The 12,219-nt window shown below is 34.8% G+C and overlaps 1 long non-coding RNA gene across 2 annotated transcripts in view; it reads right to left on the bottom strand.

Annotated features, from left to right (window-relative positions):
• Nucleotides 1-12,219, bottom strand: part of LOC115607529 — a 47,270-nt gene that overhangs the window by 10,586 nt on the left and 24,465 nt on the right. The window contains exon 8 of one of the 2 annotated variants that reach the window (XR_003991263.1): nucleotides 11,987-12,088. The exons of the other annotated variant lie outside the window; for it this stretch is intronic. This is a non-coding gene — a long non-coding RNA (uncharacterized LOC115607529). The remainder of the gene's footprint in view (nucleotides 1-11,986; nucleotides 12,089-12,219) is intronic. 2 annotated transcript variants of the gene reach the window in all.

The following is a 12,219-nucleotide window of genomic DNA, read 5'->3' as shown; positions in this document are numbered from 1 at the left end:
CACCATGAAGGACAGATTTATATTGAGACACCCCCATGAAAGACTCATAAGCTTCGTGAGCACACCTGAATAGTTCTGAAGTGCGCCTAACTAGCTGCACAGAGTGTCATGGTGTGCACTGATTGCCTTATCTTCTCATTTATCACAGATGAGTTGGAACCAACCTTGCTGAAATCTACTTGCATTGTCCTGATAAAATTGCAAGATCCATGTTGTTTCTGTGTACAGTTTCCTGTTGAGGAGCCGACACATACATAACATATTATAAACAGTAACATTCATAAAATACAATCAACACTCTCGTAAGCCATTTTATTATAACCTTCTCATTGTCACTACCCAAGAAAGAACAACTTCTAGCAAATAAAAATGTTCAGTGTAGCTGTTTAATAATGAGGAAAGGTCAAATAAAAAGATAGATAAAACTGAATCACGGTGATGGCCTCAACAAGATCTTTTTCTTGATGTTCTTACATTTCAAATCACTGTAAAGGTTGAAAACACTCTCAAAGGGACCTAATGTCACTATGTGTGATAAATAAGGAATAATCATTGTGGCTTTAGGCCTTACTGAGATACATGTAGTTTGTAGATATCTTTGTGTAAAATGTACATGGGCCTTATACAACAAAATAAAAGCATTTCAGGCTTTTACCTGATGCAAGGCAAAGGAAGAGAAGGGAAGAGAAGGGAAAAGAAGGGAAATACCAAAAATCCACTGGTTTAACTGGTAATATACAAGAAAATACATAAAATAATAAACCATATAAAGCACATTTATAAACTATGCAAATAAAATTATACACATAATTTTGCAATCTAGTCAATTTATGGTCAAAAAGATTTATATTTATTTGCCATATAGATAGAAATGGTGGATTTCCCAGGTACATACTAACAAAGAACTACAGGTTTTGTCAGATAAAATACCAGTGGATGAATTACACATTACATATTTTATTCAGAATAGGAGACAAACATTCCATTCCGACATAGTAAATATTTAGCCTCAATAGCTGTTCACTCAGCTGTAAGAACAGAGTCTGAACTAACACCTTAGTTAAGAAACTTTCATATGTGAGTTCTTTTATGAGTGGAGACTTTTGGACAAATACAGAAGAACATATCGTACAGTTAAATCCATCTTCAAAACTCAAGAAATAGGTAAGCATGCAACAGACTGTGCTTGGCCTCTGCTAAAGTCGGCATATTTATGAATGATTTAAGCAATTGGTTAAGCAAAACCATGTGTTTATTTTTGTGAAAGGCATTACTTTTCAAAAGATCATGTTAAAATCCAAGTCTTCTGACTTCCACAACTTTGTGATATAATCTTATCATCTAGTCAGTAATTTTATGCATCACCACATAAACAGTCCTGAGAGGTTCCATACAGTATGCTTACTTCTCCAGCAGATATTCTTGCACCTACTTCCATCCTACATACTTAGCATAAAATGCCTTTTCTGAATTAGCTGGCAAAGCCATTGATATCTAATTACTTAAACTCCATTGAAGTTCTAATGTTGCTGTGTCAGTTACAAGACTGCAATTTCAGTTCAGCAAAATACACAAATACAAGAAATAAAAGCAAAAGTTTGGATCTAAAGGACTATCTACACGGTTTGAAAGACCCATTTAAGTAATCTCTTGAATGAAAACCTATCACATGATTCTTCCAAAGTAATTTAGAACTGTCTGTCTCGTGTGCTTTCTCTTTGTTACAGAAGTAGAAAATGTTACACAGAAGCTTCTACCAATGACAAGTGGGAAGAAAGAGAAGTAATGCAAGAAGACATGAAAAGATACATACATGGGTTCAGTGCTCTGCAGGGACTGCAGAAAAGAAAATGGGCTGAAACCCTGTCCATACTTCAGTTTATGATAAAATTCCCATTTACCCTAAGGGAGACCAGACTTTACAAAATAAGGCTGACAGAGATTCACTGAACAAAGTTAATATGCACATTAACTTTCTTTTACTTACTATCCTAAAAAGTAGTACTGTAAAACTTTCTCAAAATATGCTATCAAAGTAAAGACTCCAACCCACAATGAATACTATAAAGCATTAAGTATTTGCTTTTACAACTCAATTTATCAGGATGTGGCCATACAATTGAACATGAGCAGAAATTATTTCAAGATGACAATCGGGGAATTGATACTTTTCCAGACTACTAAAAAAATGGACTTATTCCTTAGCACTGGAGTCAGACATAAAATTAAGAATATTAGACAAGGTAATGAATGAAGTCTGACTAGGAGCACTGGCAGGAGTGAATTTACTTCAGGACTAAGCAAGCAGCATCAGAATTAAATTTATTATTTCATGTTATGTGATGAGGAGTGGTTATATTTATACTTAGTTCAACAAAATAAGACGATGAAAATCTGATCCCAGAGGCATTTTTGGAATTTTTACAAATAAGTTAGTAAAGTTTTTTACTCAATGCTTTTAACTTAGCTACTATAAGAAAATAATTACAAGCAGGAATGAAGATAAACACAAGTAGTGCTGCTTTCCTAAGTGTGCAAGCAGACTGAAACACAGCCATGAAAAAAATGTGTGTGTACTGGCATTGGATGTTACATGTAAATGCCAATTATAATACTTTTAAATATTTTATCAGAAACAATTTTAACACCAGTTTAACACAACCATGCTGATTCACCTTCTCTCAAGGTGGTGACCCTCAGGACTCAAGAGGGAACAGTTCCAGGAACTGCTTGGGTAGCTCAGAAGTGAAAAGATCCAGTGACACCTCTTTCAGATGTGCCTAACACCCAAATGAGTCAGTTACACTGAGTATCAAACCCAAATAATTTTCCATAAGCAATAATCATTTCCATAAACATCAGCTGATTCTATATAACAGTATTTGCTTCATTCCACACTTAACCTTTTTGTTTCCAGATTTATAGTCTCAAACATCTTGTACTCTTTCCCTCCCCCATTCTTTTTAATCTTTTTAAAATTCCAGAAATCAATGGTATTTAAGTTATTAAGCATTCTCTGAAGTATGAAACCATGGGTCCTTAGAAAGGAAAAGGAATAAAGGTCGAACAGCAAGGCAGTAATTTCAAAAGAGAATAATTATACTGATATATTCTGTAAGTTTATTGCTCTGGGCACCTGTCTGGTGATTCCAGAAGATATCCTTAGGACTCTAGATGGAAAAAAAAAATCACAGTTGCTCAGAAATTATTCCTAGTTTAGGCATGCTTATGTTGTTTGCATTTGGAACTGATGTAGGTATGCAAGAATTTTCAATGAACAGCTAGCTACTTCCAGACTTTTGGTGACTTACCTAAAACAAAGAAGGTATTAGTCAAAACTAATACCCTTTTGAAAACTAAGAGTATCAGTAATAACTCCATAAAATATCTCCAAACTCCAAAAGAGTGCTTTGATATTATGGCTTTATACAGACCACAGTCTACAAAGCAAGCTGAAAAGAATCTATAGTCTATTGTCAAGCACTGCATAGTACATTCAACATTATAGCAGATCAAGTATTACAAATGTTGAACTATGAAGCATGACTATGAAGGTCATTAACAGTGTGTTAAGCATAGGAAAAGAAGACAAAGACTAACCCTTGGAAAGAAAGTGTATGAGCTAACCAGTAAGGTTTAGGAACAACTTATCGTGATGTATGTCTCTCAGGAGGTTAGAGATTTTATTGTGAGGTACTCATGGAATTCCTGAGAGGGAGAGATGACAAATGAGTCCTTGATCAGAAAGTGAAATAAATTTCAAAGGAAGGAAGCTTGTCTTCAAGGGAAGCTGAGCAAAGGAAGGTAGTCAGAAGTTATGGAAAATATTTTAAATGACAGAAAATCCTTTTTCCTCATAATTTTTAGGCAGAATTTAAAATACTGCATTAGAACCCATCTGCATTTTTAAATTTTTAATTGAATAATTTTTCCCATTGCAGTAGTCTTAGCTGCTAGACAAAGAGCCATGGATAAAAGGAGAGTACCTGAGGATCCTTGCTCCTCAGCTGAGACGAACAGTGTAAATATACCTATAGTGCTTTTATTCTTCCCCCCACTGATTTTTTTACTTCATATCACATGACGAACATTATTCGTTTTACAGTGTAATTCTACACTTCTCTGAAGAACAGAGATGAGAAATTTTCCCTAAAACAAAACCCCAGAGATTTTAAATTAATGGAGATAATGGCATGAAGCCACTGTGGCAAACAGGAGAGAAAAACCTGGTTTTTTCTTTGTCTTGCATTAAACTTGCTGAAAATGATAAGTGCAGTGTTGATCAAATGCAGTGACAGAAAGCACAAAATCCAAAGCCCAGCAGGATATCCACAAAAAGTAAGCAGAACATTCGTAAAGGAATGCAAAAATCACCCTCTGGCAACTTGCAATCACCACAAGAGAACTGCCAAAAAATACAACTGAATCCCTCAAAATTCAATGTGTTAACTTTCTTCTTACTTAAACTCATGACATTACTGGAGCATAAACATTAGTATTATGCTGAGTTCTTTTCTACACCAATTTCTCTTAGTAAATAATCTACAAAATAGAAAAAGTATTTTTAAATAAATAACAGTATCAGAATTACAGGAAATATATCATTAACACTTTTTTCCACTATGGGAAAAATAAATATCTTTAATATGATCAAAATATTAGAAATTCTTTTTACACTTCCTCAGGACAAGCCTTTTCCTGAAGGTATTTTCAACATATACTGAGCACTGTATATATATATATTATACAGAAGGCATGAGGTTGTGCTAGCATACACCGTACTTCACCGTTTCTTATTTTTAGTAAGCATCACACAGCTCTTTGTCCAGGGGAACTTGCATGTACTATCCCAAATTGTGGTTTATAAAGGGAAAGTGAATGATGAAAAACATGCATCTTCCTGTGTTGTTTAAATTATGTCAGTGTGTTTTTACTCAAACAAAAACTAATCTAACAGCTGCTGTGTACTTTTGTTTACATGCTATATGTCAAATCATATTGTCCCCAATGTACTTATGAGAGATGCTTTAGCAGTCATTTTCTTAAATACTGATGCCTATCCGAATTTGGATTTTTCCACCATTGAACAGAATGACAAGTACACGATTGCTGTACTTAAAGCAATCTTTCACAGCTGCTTTGCTTTTTCAGTGATCCCATTAAATTGACGGCATATGCCTGTGGGGTCTACAGTGTTACAATACTGCTGAACAAGATGTTGATTGTACAATACAAATTTGTACAACACAACTTGGCTTTATTATGGGAATTGTTTCCCAGGTCATCCTTCCACTTATTTTTAACTTCAGCAAAATTTAATTTAAAAACTTATCTATCTCTGTGACCTTTACTGAACACCTGGTTATATTGTTTAGAAGTGCAAACTCGAACACTCAGTGGTTAGGAGGCATGAAAACCTACGAAGTCTCCTCAGTTCCTAAAATGAGCATGAGTCATGTCTTTTCTTGAACTGAACGAAGTGAACGAAGTAGCTGTGCATTAAATATGCTGGCACATCTTCTGCTTGAGCAAGTGGACCGAAATGGTGTGAATTGTTAATGCCTTGCTGCTTTGGTTCACGGCTTGTGATTGATCATTTGTAACTATATCTACTCCTTGTTCCATGAAATCAAGTATGGAGTAATGGGTTCATCAGATTTTTGGGTTAAATTGAGAGTGAAGAGGTACTGTGTGTGGAAATAAGAGTTGCCATGTTCAGGGCTGGCCTTGTAACAGCATGGAATCTAAAGGCGATATTCAAAACCACTTCACTCATCATACGCTTACTGATTCTGAATAGGGTCCATTTGCAGGGGACATTTGGTAGTTTTCCAATACACTTTATGTCTCTTTCTCCACTTCTACCACCCTGCACATTCTTTATTTTTTTTTTTTAAACTAGAATAGCTTATAACAGGTCAGCATTGAAAATTAATAGATTTAAATAATTTGCCATGTAAAAGCAAAAATAGCCTCAGACTGAAATGACTGTTCTCCTTAGTTAATGACTTGGGCTATAAAGAACTTAGCAAAGTTTTACTCAGTATTCAGAATTATGATCTCGTATTTTGCAGAAAATTATTTTTTCCAGGCAGAAAGAGTTACAATAGCCTTAAATTTACTCCTCAGTCAGTTCATGTGCAGGAATGACATACATTTCCAGACAGTACACCACGGCCTGTGATTTTGCAAACAGCAGTGTGTGGGACCACAACAAATACAAGCCAACAGCAACCAGAAGTGACAACTTGTGATGGCCTGCAGGAGAATAATCACATTACAGTATCTCCACAGAACAAGGTAATGTATGTCAGTAACAAACTCGCTGCAATGCTCGCAGTGTTCTGTTTGTGCAATAGAAGCCTCACTCTATTTACTGTGCTATCTATCTCATCTCCTCTAGTTAAATTTCACCAATTCAAAATACAACATATCAACTTGTTTCCATTGTTTTAAAACAATTTATAAAAGCTATTTAATTACATGTGAATGTTTAACTTTGCATGAACTAATCACTCCAGTCACATGGAACTTAAAACCAGGTTTTCATCTGCTCTTGTACTGAAGTTCAGAGACAAAATCAAAATCTGGACAAATTTAAGACCAAAAATGAAACACAAGATAATTATTGACTAGTATTGCTCCTCATATAGGAGCAAAGAATGAAATGGAAAGGAATTAAATGGAATGGAGTGTACTGCACCCGTGTATGTGTGTGATGATTATAAACATATTAAGACAAAAAGAGAGAGCACTTAATTCAATTTCACCCCATCTAGAGTTTTAATTTCACCCGATATAAGAGTTTTAATCTCTCTGTTTAATATTTATCCTAATGAATGTAAGCATAGAGCAAGCCTACAGCAATCTAGTTCATGCACAAGTTTTGTCATTAGGAGGTTTGGGAGGCTTAAATCCATGCAACATTAGAAAATTAGAGGAAGCAATCATGAATGAAGAAGCTGCTTTTCTTCAGAACTCATTTTGAAACTTCTCTTTTTCCTTCTTTTCTCCTCCTGTCTTTACACTAGCACTAGAGCAATCTTGCTGAGGTCAAGTTTCCACATTTAAGTATTTTGTCAGGCTCTTTTTTAACTAGTCAGACTCATGATGGCTTTGTTGGCTTAAAATTGTTGTTGGGAAGGAAGTTTTCCTTCACTTATGCAAGGAGCTGTGCCACCTTTTGGATTATATATATCAAGCTTATGGAAGTCTTTTAGAAAACCCAGTAAGTTTGCTGGGTATTTCCTTTTTTAATTGTGGCTAACTTGCAGATGCTCATCTCTATTTTCAAAACATTCAGTGTTGAAGCAGTTAGAGAAACATGTCCAGATGAAATTGCAGCAACCAGCCAACAAAAGTCCAAGAAAACTTTCTCTGCCACAGTATGCTTAGAATTCTTCAAAATAGTTTGTTCTGACGCATTTCTGCAGTCCACCTGGTAAGTTCACAGGATGAGGTTGAGGTTGGAAGGGACCTCTAGAGTTCATGTAGTCCAGCTCCCTGATCAAAGAAGGGTCATACTGGAGCAGACTGTTCAGGGTTTTCTCCAGTGGTATTTTGAATGTTGCAAGCATGAGACTCCATAACATCCCTGGGAAAAATGTTCACTGTTTGACCACTGGACAGTACATTATTTTGTCTTGTGTTTAAGTGGAATTTCCTGCACTTGAATTTGTGCCCAGTGCTTCTTATCCATTCAATGAATACTACTGAGAAGAGTAGGAATCCATCTTCTTTACTCCTCTACCCCAGCCTATACTGGTGGATTGGACTATAGCTCTCCAGCTGCAGGACACAGCAATTCCCTTTGTTGAACTTTATGGGATTCCTGTCTGCCTATTTATACATTCTTCTTCCAACAGTTGTTCCAATATGCAAAAGTTCTTTAAGACTTATAAGAAGAAGAAAAGGAATACATATTGCCTAATTCAATAAGCATATAACTCATAGAAGGTAAGAAAGGTCCTGGAGAAAATGAGGGCTAACCTTCATAACTTTGACCTCGTAGATATGAATTTCATTCAGGCAAAAGGCTCACTCCTAATGGACTACAGTTTAAAAAAATACTACCTATTAAGGGATTTCATAGCAAGTAACTCCATGTACTTCTCTAAAAAATTATGACTTAAAATCAAAGGTGATGTTCTCCATTCAACCAGATATACATACTGCCAGAAAGAAGGAGGAAAAATTGATCTCATTTCATTTTTTTGCACTCTAATTGACCCTGGTCAAGTAGAGATGTTTTATAATGGAACCTAATGTTGTTTCAGTGCTCTGTTGGTTACAAGCCACGGTGTCAAGCAGCTACAGATTTGCCAGACCAGTTCAAACATCTTTTTTATTTTCCCTGCTCATACTGTGCTTTCTACACTAAACAGAGTAAGATATGTACAAGGGATTACATTCTGTATGCCAAATAAATTCAACAGATTCAGTTGTGCTTTCCAATGGAGTTTTATAACTTCATACAGGTGAGTGGAACTGAGGACGAAGCAGGTGAGTTGGAACTAGATGATCTTTGAGATCCCTTCCAACCCAAACTATTTTCTGATTCTATGATTTATTATAAAAATGATAAAATTATAGAAATAATATTCTGTATATAATACTGCATAGTTTCTATTATATTGCATTATATTACATTACATATAATTGGTCTGAAAAGACCAATTATTTCGCTGCATCTGCTGATACTATTTCTTACTGGTCTGACAAATCAATGAATGTAAACCCTTAAGAATAGGCAGAAGGAGAAAAATATTATGGAGCACACAGTACCTGATAGCAGGCATAGAGCCAAATTTTAGATCCTATGGGACACGTAATGATATACACTCCACAGAGATGTGCTTCTAAAATCAAACTTATGATCCTTGCTAGCTTAGGAATAAAACCGCTTCTCTAGCTATGGGATCAATACCAGTTTACTTTTCCTGGATCTGTCAAACAGATGTGTCCACTAAATTTCACATCTAAGGATAGAAATGTTAGGCTGAATCTGAAGTTAGATGTTAGGATGATGTGCATAAAAGAAATATCTAGGTTGATTCTCACATAGGTCATGTTGTTGCATCAACTTTTGTCCCAAGATATCACAATGAAGGCAGGGTAAAGTTTTTCATCATGACTGAGTTATATTTAAATGCTGGTTTTGAAAGAAATATTTTAGTAGTAACTCATGCTTACATACAAATGCTGCAAGTGCAGTTACATAGTCTGTGATTAAAGAAAATGAGGCACACAAAGGCTTAATCCATATCTTATGATCCAACATGCCACTGATGTCATCAGTACCAGAACTTGAAAGTGCCACCAAAAAGATAAATAGTTCTGTCACATGGAGTAGGAAGGCTCTGAATATATCAGTGGGTTCTTTTTTTAGCAGTACTGACAGGGTATGAGTCCAGTTTCTCCTCAAACAGTTTTGGGGAATATTTAGCTGAGGCTGTCATTCTGTTCTTATTACAACTATTTCCATGAGCATTCTCTATATTCTTTTTTTTTTTATATAATCAAGAATTATTTTTCTTTTTAATACCTTTGACCTGAAAGAAGTTGTAAACTTTGAAATTAAAAGAAAATGCTTATAATGAAGACAGCCTTCTCTCTTCCTTAAACGTGGCCAGGGAATGCTATCTGGCTTGTGAGGAGGGTCAAAAAACTCTGAAACTCTACTTCTAGTTGGGATTAAATCATTTTTGCTTCTCTGAAAGTGGTTAGGACTAGAAGAGAAATAATCAAGGTACTTTTATAGATATTTTTTGAGGATCACAACACAAATAATTTAACGGTCCTTTTAATGACTTACAATTGCTACATATTCCTTGTATACATCTCCCATGACATTAGAATTATTTATGGACACAGGCAATTCTAAAGTCTGAAGCTCTTAAGCTCATTTATTTAAAACCTTGTACTAAAAATCTTCGGTCTGCATAATGAAGATATTCAGAAATAAAGCAAAAAATGTCATAGAGATATATATTTATGTGCCTAGTATAAAGATATAGCTATTTGTTAGAAAACACTCTGAAGGAAAGCTCAAAGAAATAACTCTTCTTCTTCAACATAGTTGGAATGATGTCTTATGTATAGACCATATACAAGAGTAGAAGAGAGAAACTCTGTGTTATCCCATTGAAACTGTAAGAAAAAGCTCTCAGACTAAAGAAGTACCTACAGCAAAAAAAGACATGCAACCACTGAGAAAAGATGAAAAATTATGCAAATATTAAAATGCTAGAATTGCATAAAGAATAGCTTTATTCATGAGCTTACTTATTATTTGCCATTTTTAGTTCCATTTAAGGGCACCAACCTACACAAAGGATTAAAAAATAAGTCCAGAATCGCTTTTCAGTTTTAAGTCCTAAATACAGTAAACAGAAAGCCTGTCCTACAAATGCTACTTACCACTTTTGACACTGATAACTTTTCCTCCACATACATTGTATTAGTATCTCATTGGAGAAGTAAGATTTATCTGTCTGCAACTGTCTGAAAACTTGAAAAACCCAAAAGATCTTACTGCAAAAAATTAAGACCTAGTTCTTTAACAAATACCTTAAGACAAACAAAAAAGCCCAGCCATAGGATGAATATGCTCAAAACAGCTACAAAATAAATATTTACCACTTGGAGCACAAATGTCTTTGCAATGTAGTCTATACCCCACATAAAATGTGTGCAGAATGTACAGCTGTCAATCCTTTGATTTCCAGTAATGACTATACTCATTGGCAAGTACAGCCTTACATATATATGCAAACTTATTAGAAATGCAAGAAATCAAATATTCCAAGTTATTCTTGGGATAAAAAGAAAAAGCTAGTATCACAAAATGTTTTGTGTTTTTTACCAGCTGAAATAGTATGAAATGAAATCGAAAAATTGAGATGCTGGTGAAGAATGAATCTACTTCTATCTGACACTGTACATGTACATGTACATGTAGCAAGATGCTCTAATTCACAGACTTTATAGACAAAGTAAGATACAGAAAGAAAGCTGTTACCAATTCTAATTAGTTTAGTCACACAAACAGATAAATATGCTGTGCAAAAACGTTTAATGTGTATTCATAGACCATAGCTGGTTATGGAAGGAAAGCAATACAACATAGCAATATCTTAAAAACTACTCAGTGACTTCAGTCACTTAACACCTTAACACCTTAACAGTGAAAAGTGTATGGCCTACTAGCACAAAATTGAGTTACAATGGGTGAGGCAGAAGAGAAAGATGGGCTTGATTTTCCCTACTACACTTTTATGGTAACTGCATATTTTGACTAGAGCATTCATGCTTTGAATAAAAAAATATGCTAACCTCTAGAAATGTCACAATTCCTTAATTCAACCTCTGATTCCCATTAAACATAAAAATACATGGGTTTGTATTAGTTTCGATGTTTAATTTTAAATAACTTTTTATTCTGCTAGCAAATATAGAAACTCTCCTTTAGAAGCATTTAGAACACACCCCAAACATCATAATGGTTTGGCTTGTTGTACACCATCACAATAGGGGATATCACAATCCATTTCTTGTGCCCACAGTCAAAATCTAAGTTATGCTTATTGTCCATGTGCACATTGTTCTTATTTTTCCTAGTCATGCATTACAACTATCATTTTAAGAGAATCAGTCCTCCCACTATTAGGATGCTACGCTGAGCCAGGTTTTCAGATTGAATAACATAGTCGTATACCTCAATTTAAAACATGTGTTTCTTGATAACGTCCTTTTAAACACTACTTGCTAGCTACACATACTTCAAAATAATTGATTACTAAATATTTAGCTTACCTTTCTCTAGTTTGCACAGAAATCATAATACTTGGGCATATATACAATAGCTGGTTTGATATTGTGCAATACTATTTGATGAATGCCAAATTTATGAAAGAGGTGAATCATCACTACAGAAGTTGTGTGATAAAAGCAGAAACTGACACTGAAATGATGCTAGTGAAATTACCTGTCATTCTTTGGAAGAAAGTCTACGACAGATAGCGTGTAAGTTACTTTTGATGACAGAAATGGCAATACTTTGACCAGGAAAAATTCATTGTTCATGGAACTGTTGAAAAGAAGAGGCAAGAGGAAAATACTAATGACATTATTCACGAATCAGTCAGGTGAATATCCTAAGATGTCTTTTTCAAGGCACTCATAGAGAAAACAGAGCCAAAGTATGAGTCTTATAAATTT

Source organism: Strigops habroptila, chromosome 4, assembly GCF_004027225.2.
Source record: "Strigops habroptila isolate Jane chromosome 4, bStrHab1.2.pri, whole genome shotgun sequence".
Taxonomy (NCBI): Eukaryota; Metazoa; Chordata; class Aves; order Psittaciformes; family Psittacidae; genus Strigops; species Strigops habroptila.
This window is presented reverse-complemented; position numbering and strand designations above follow the sequence as displayed.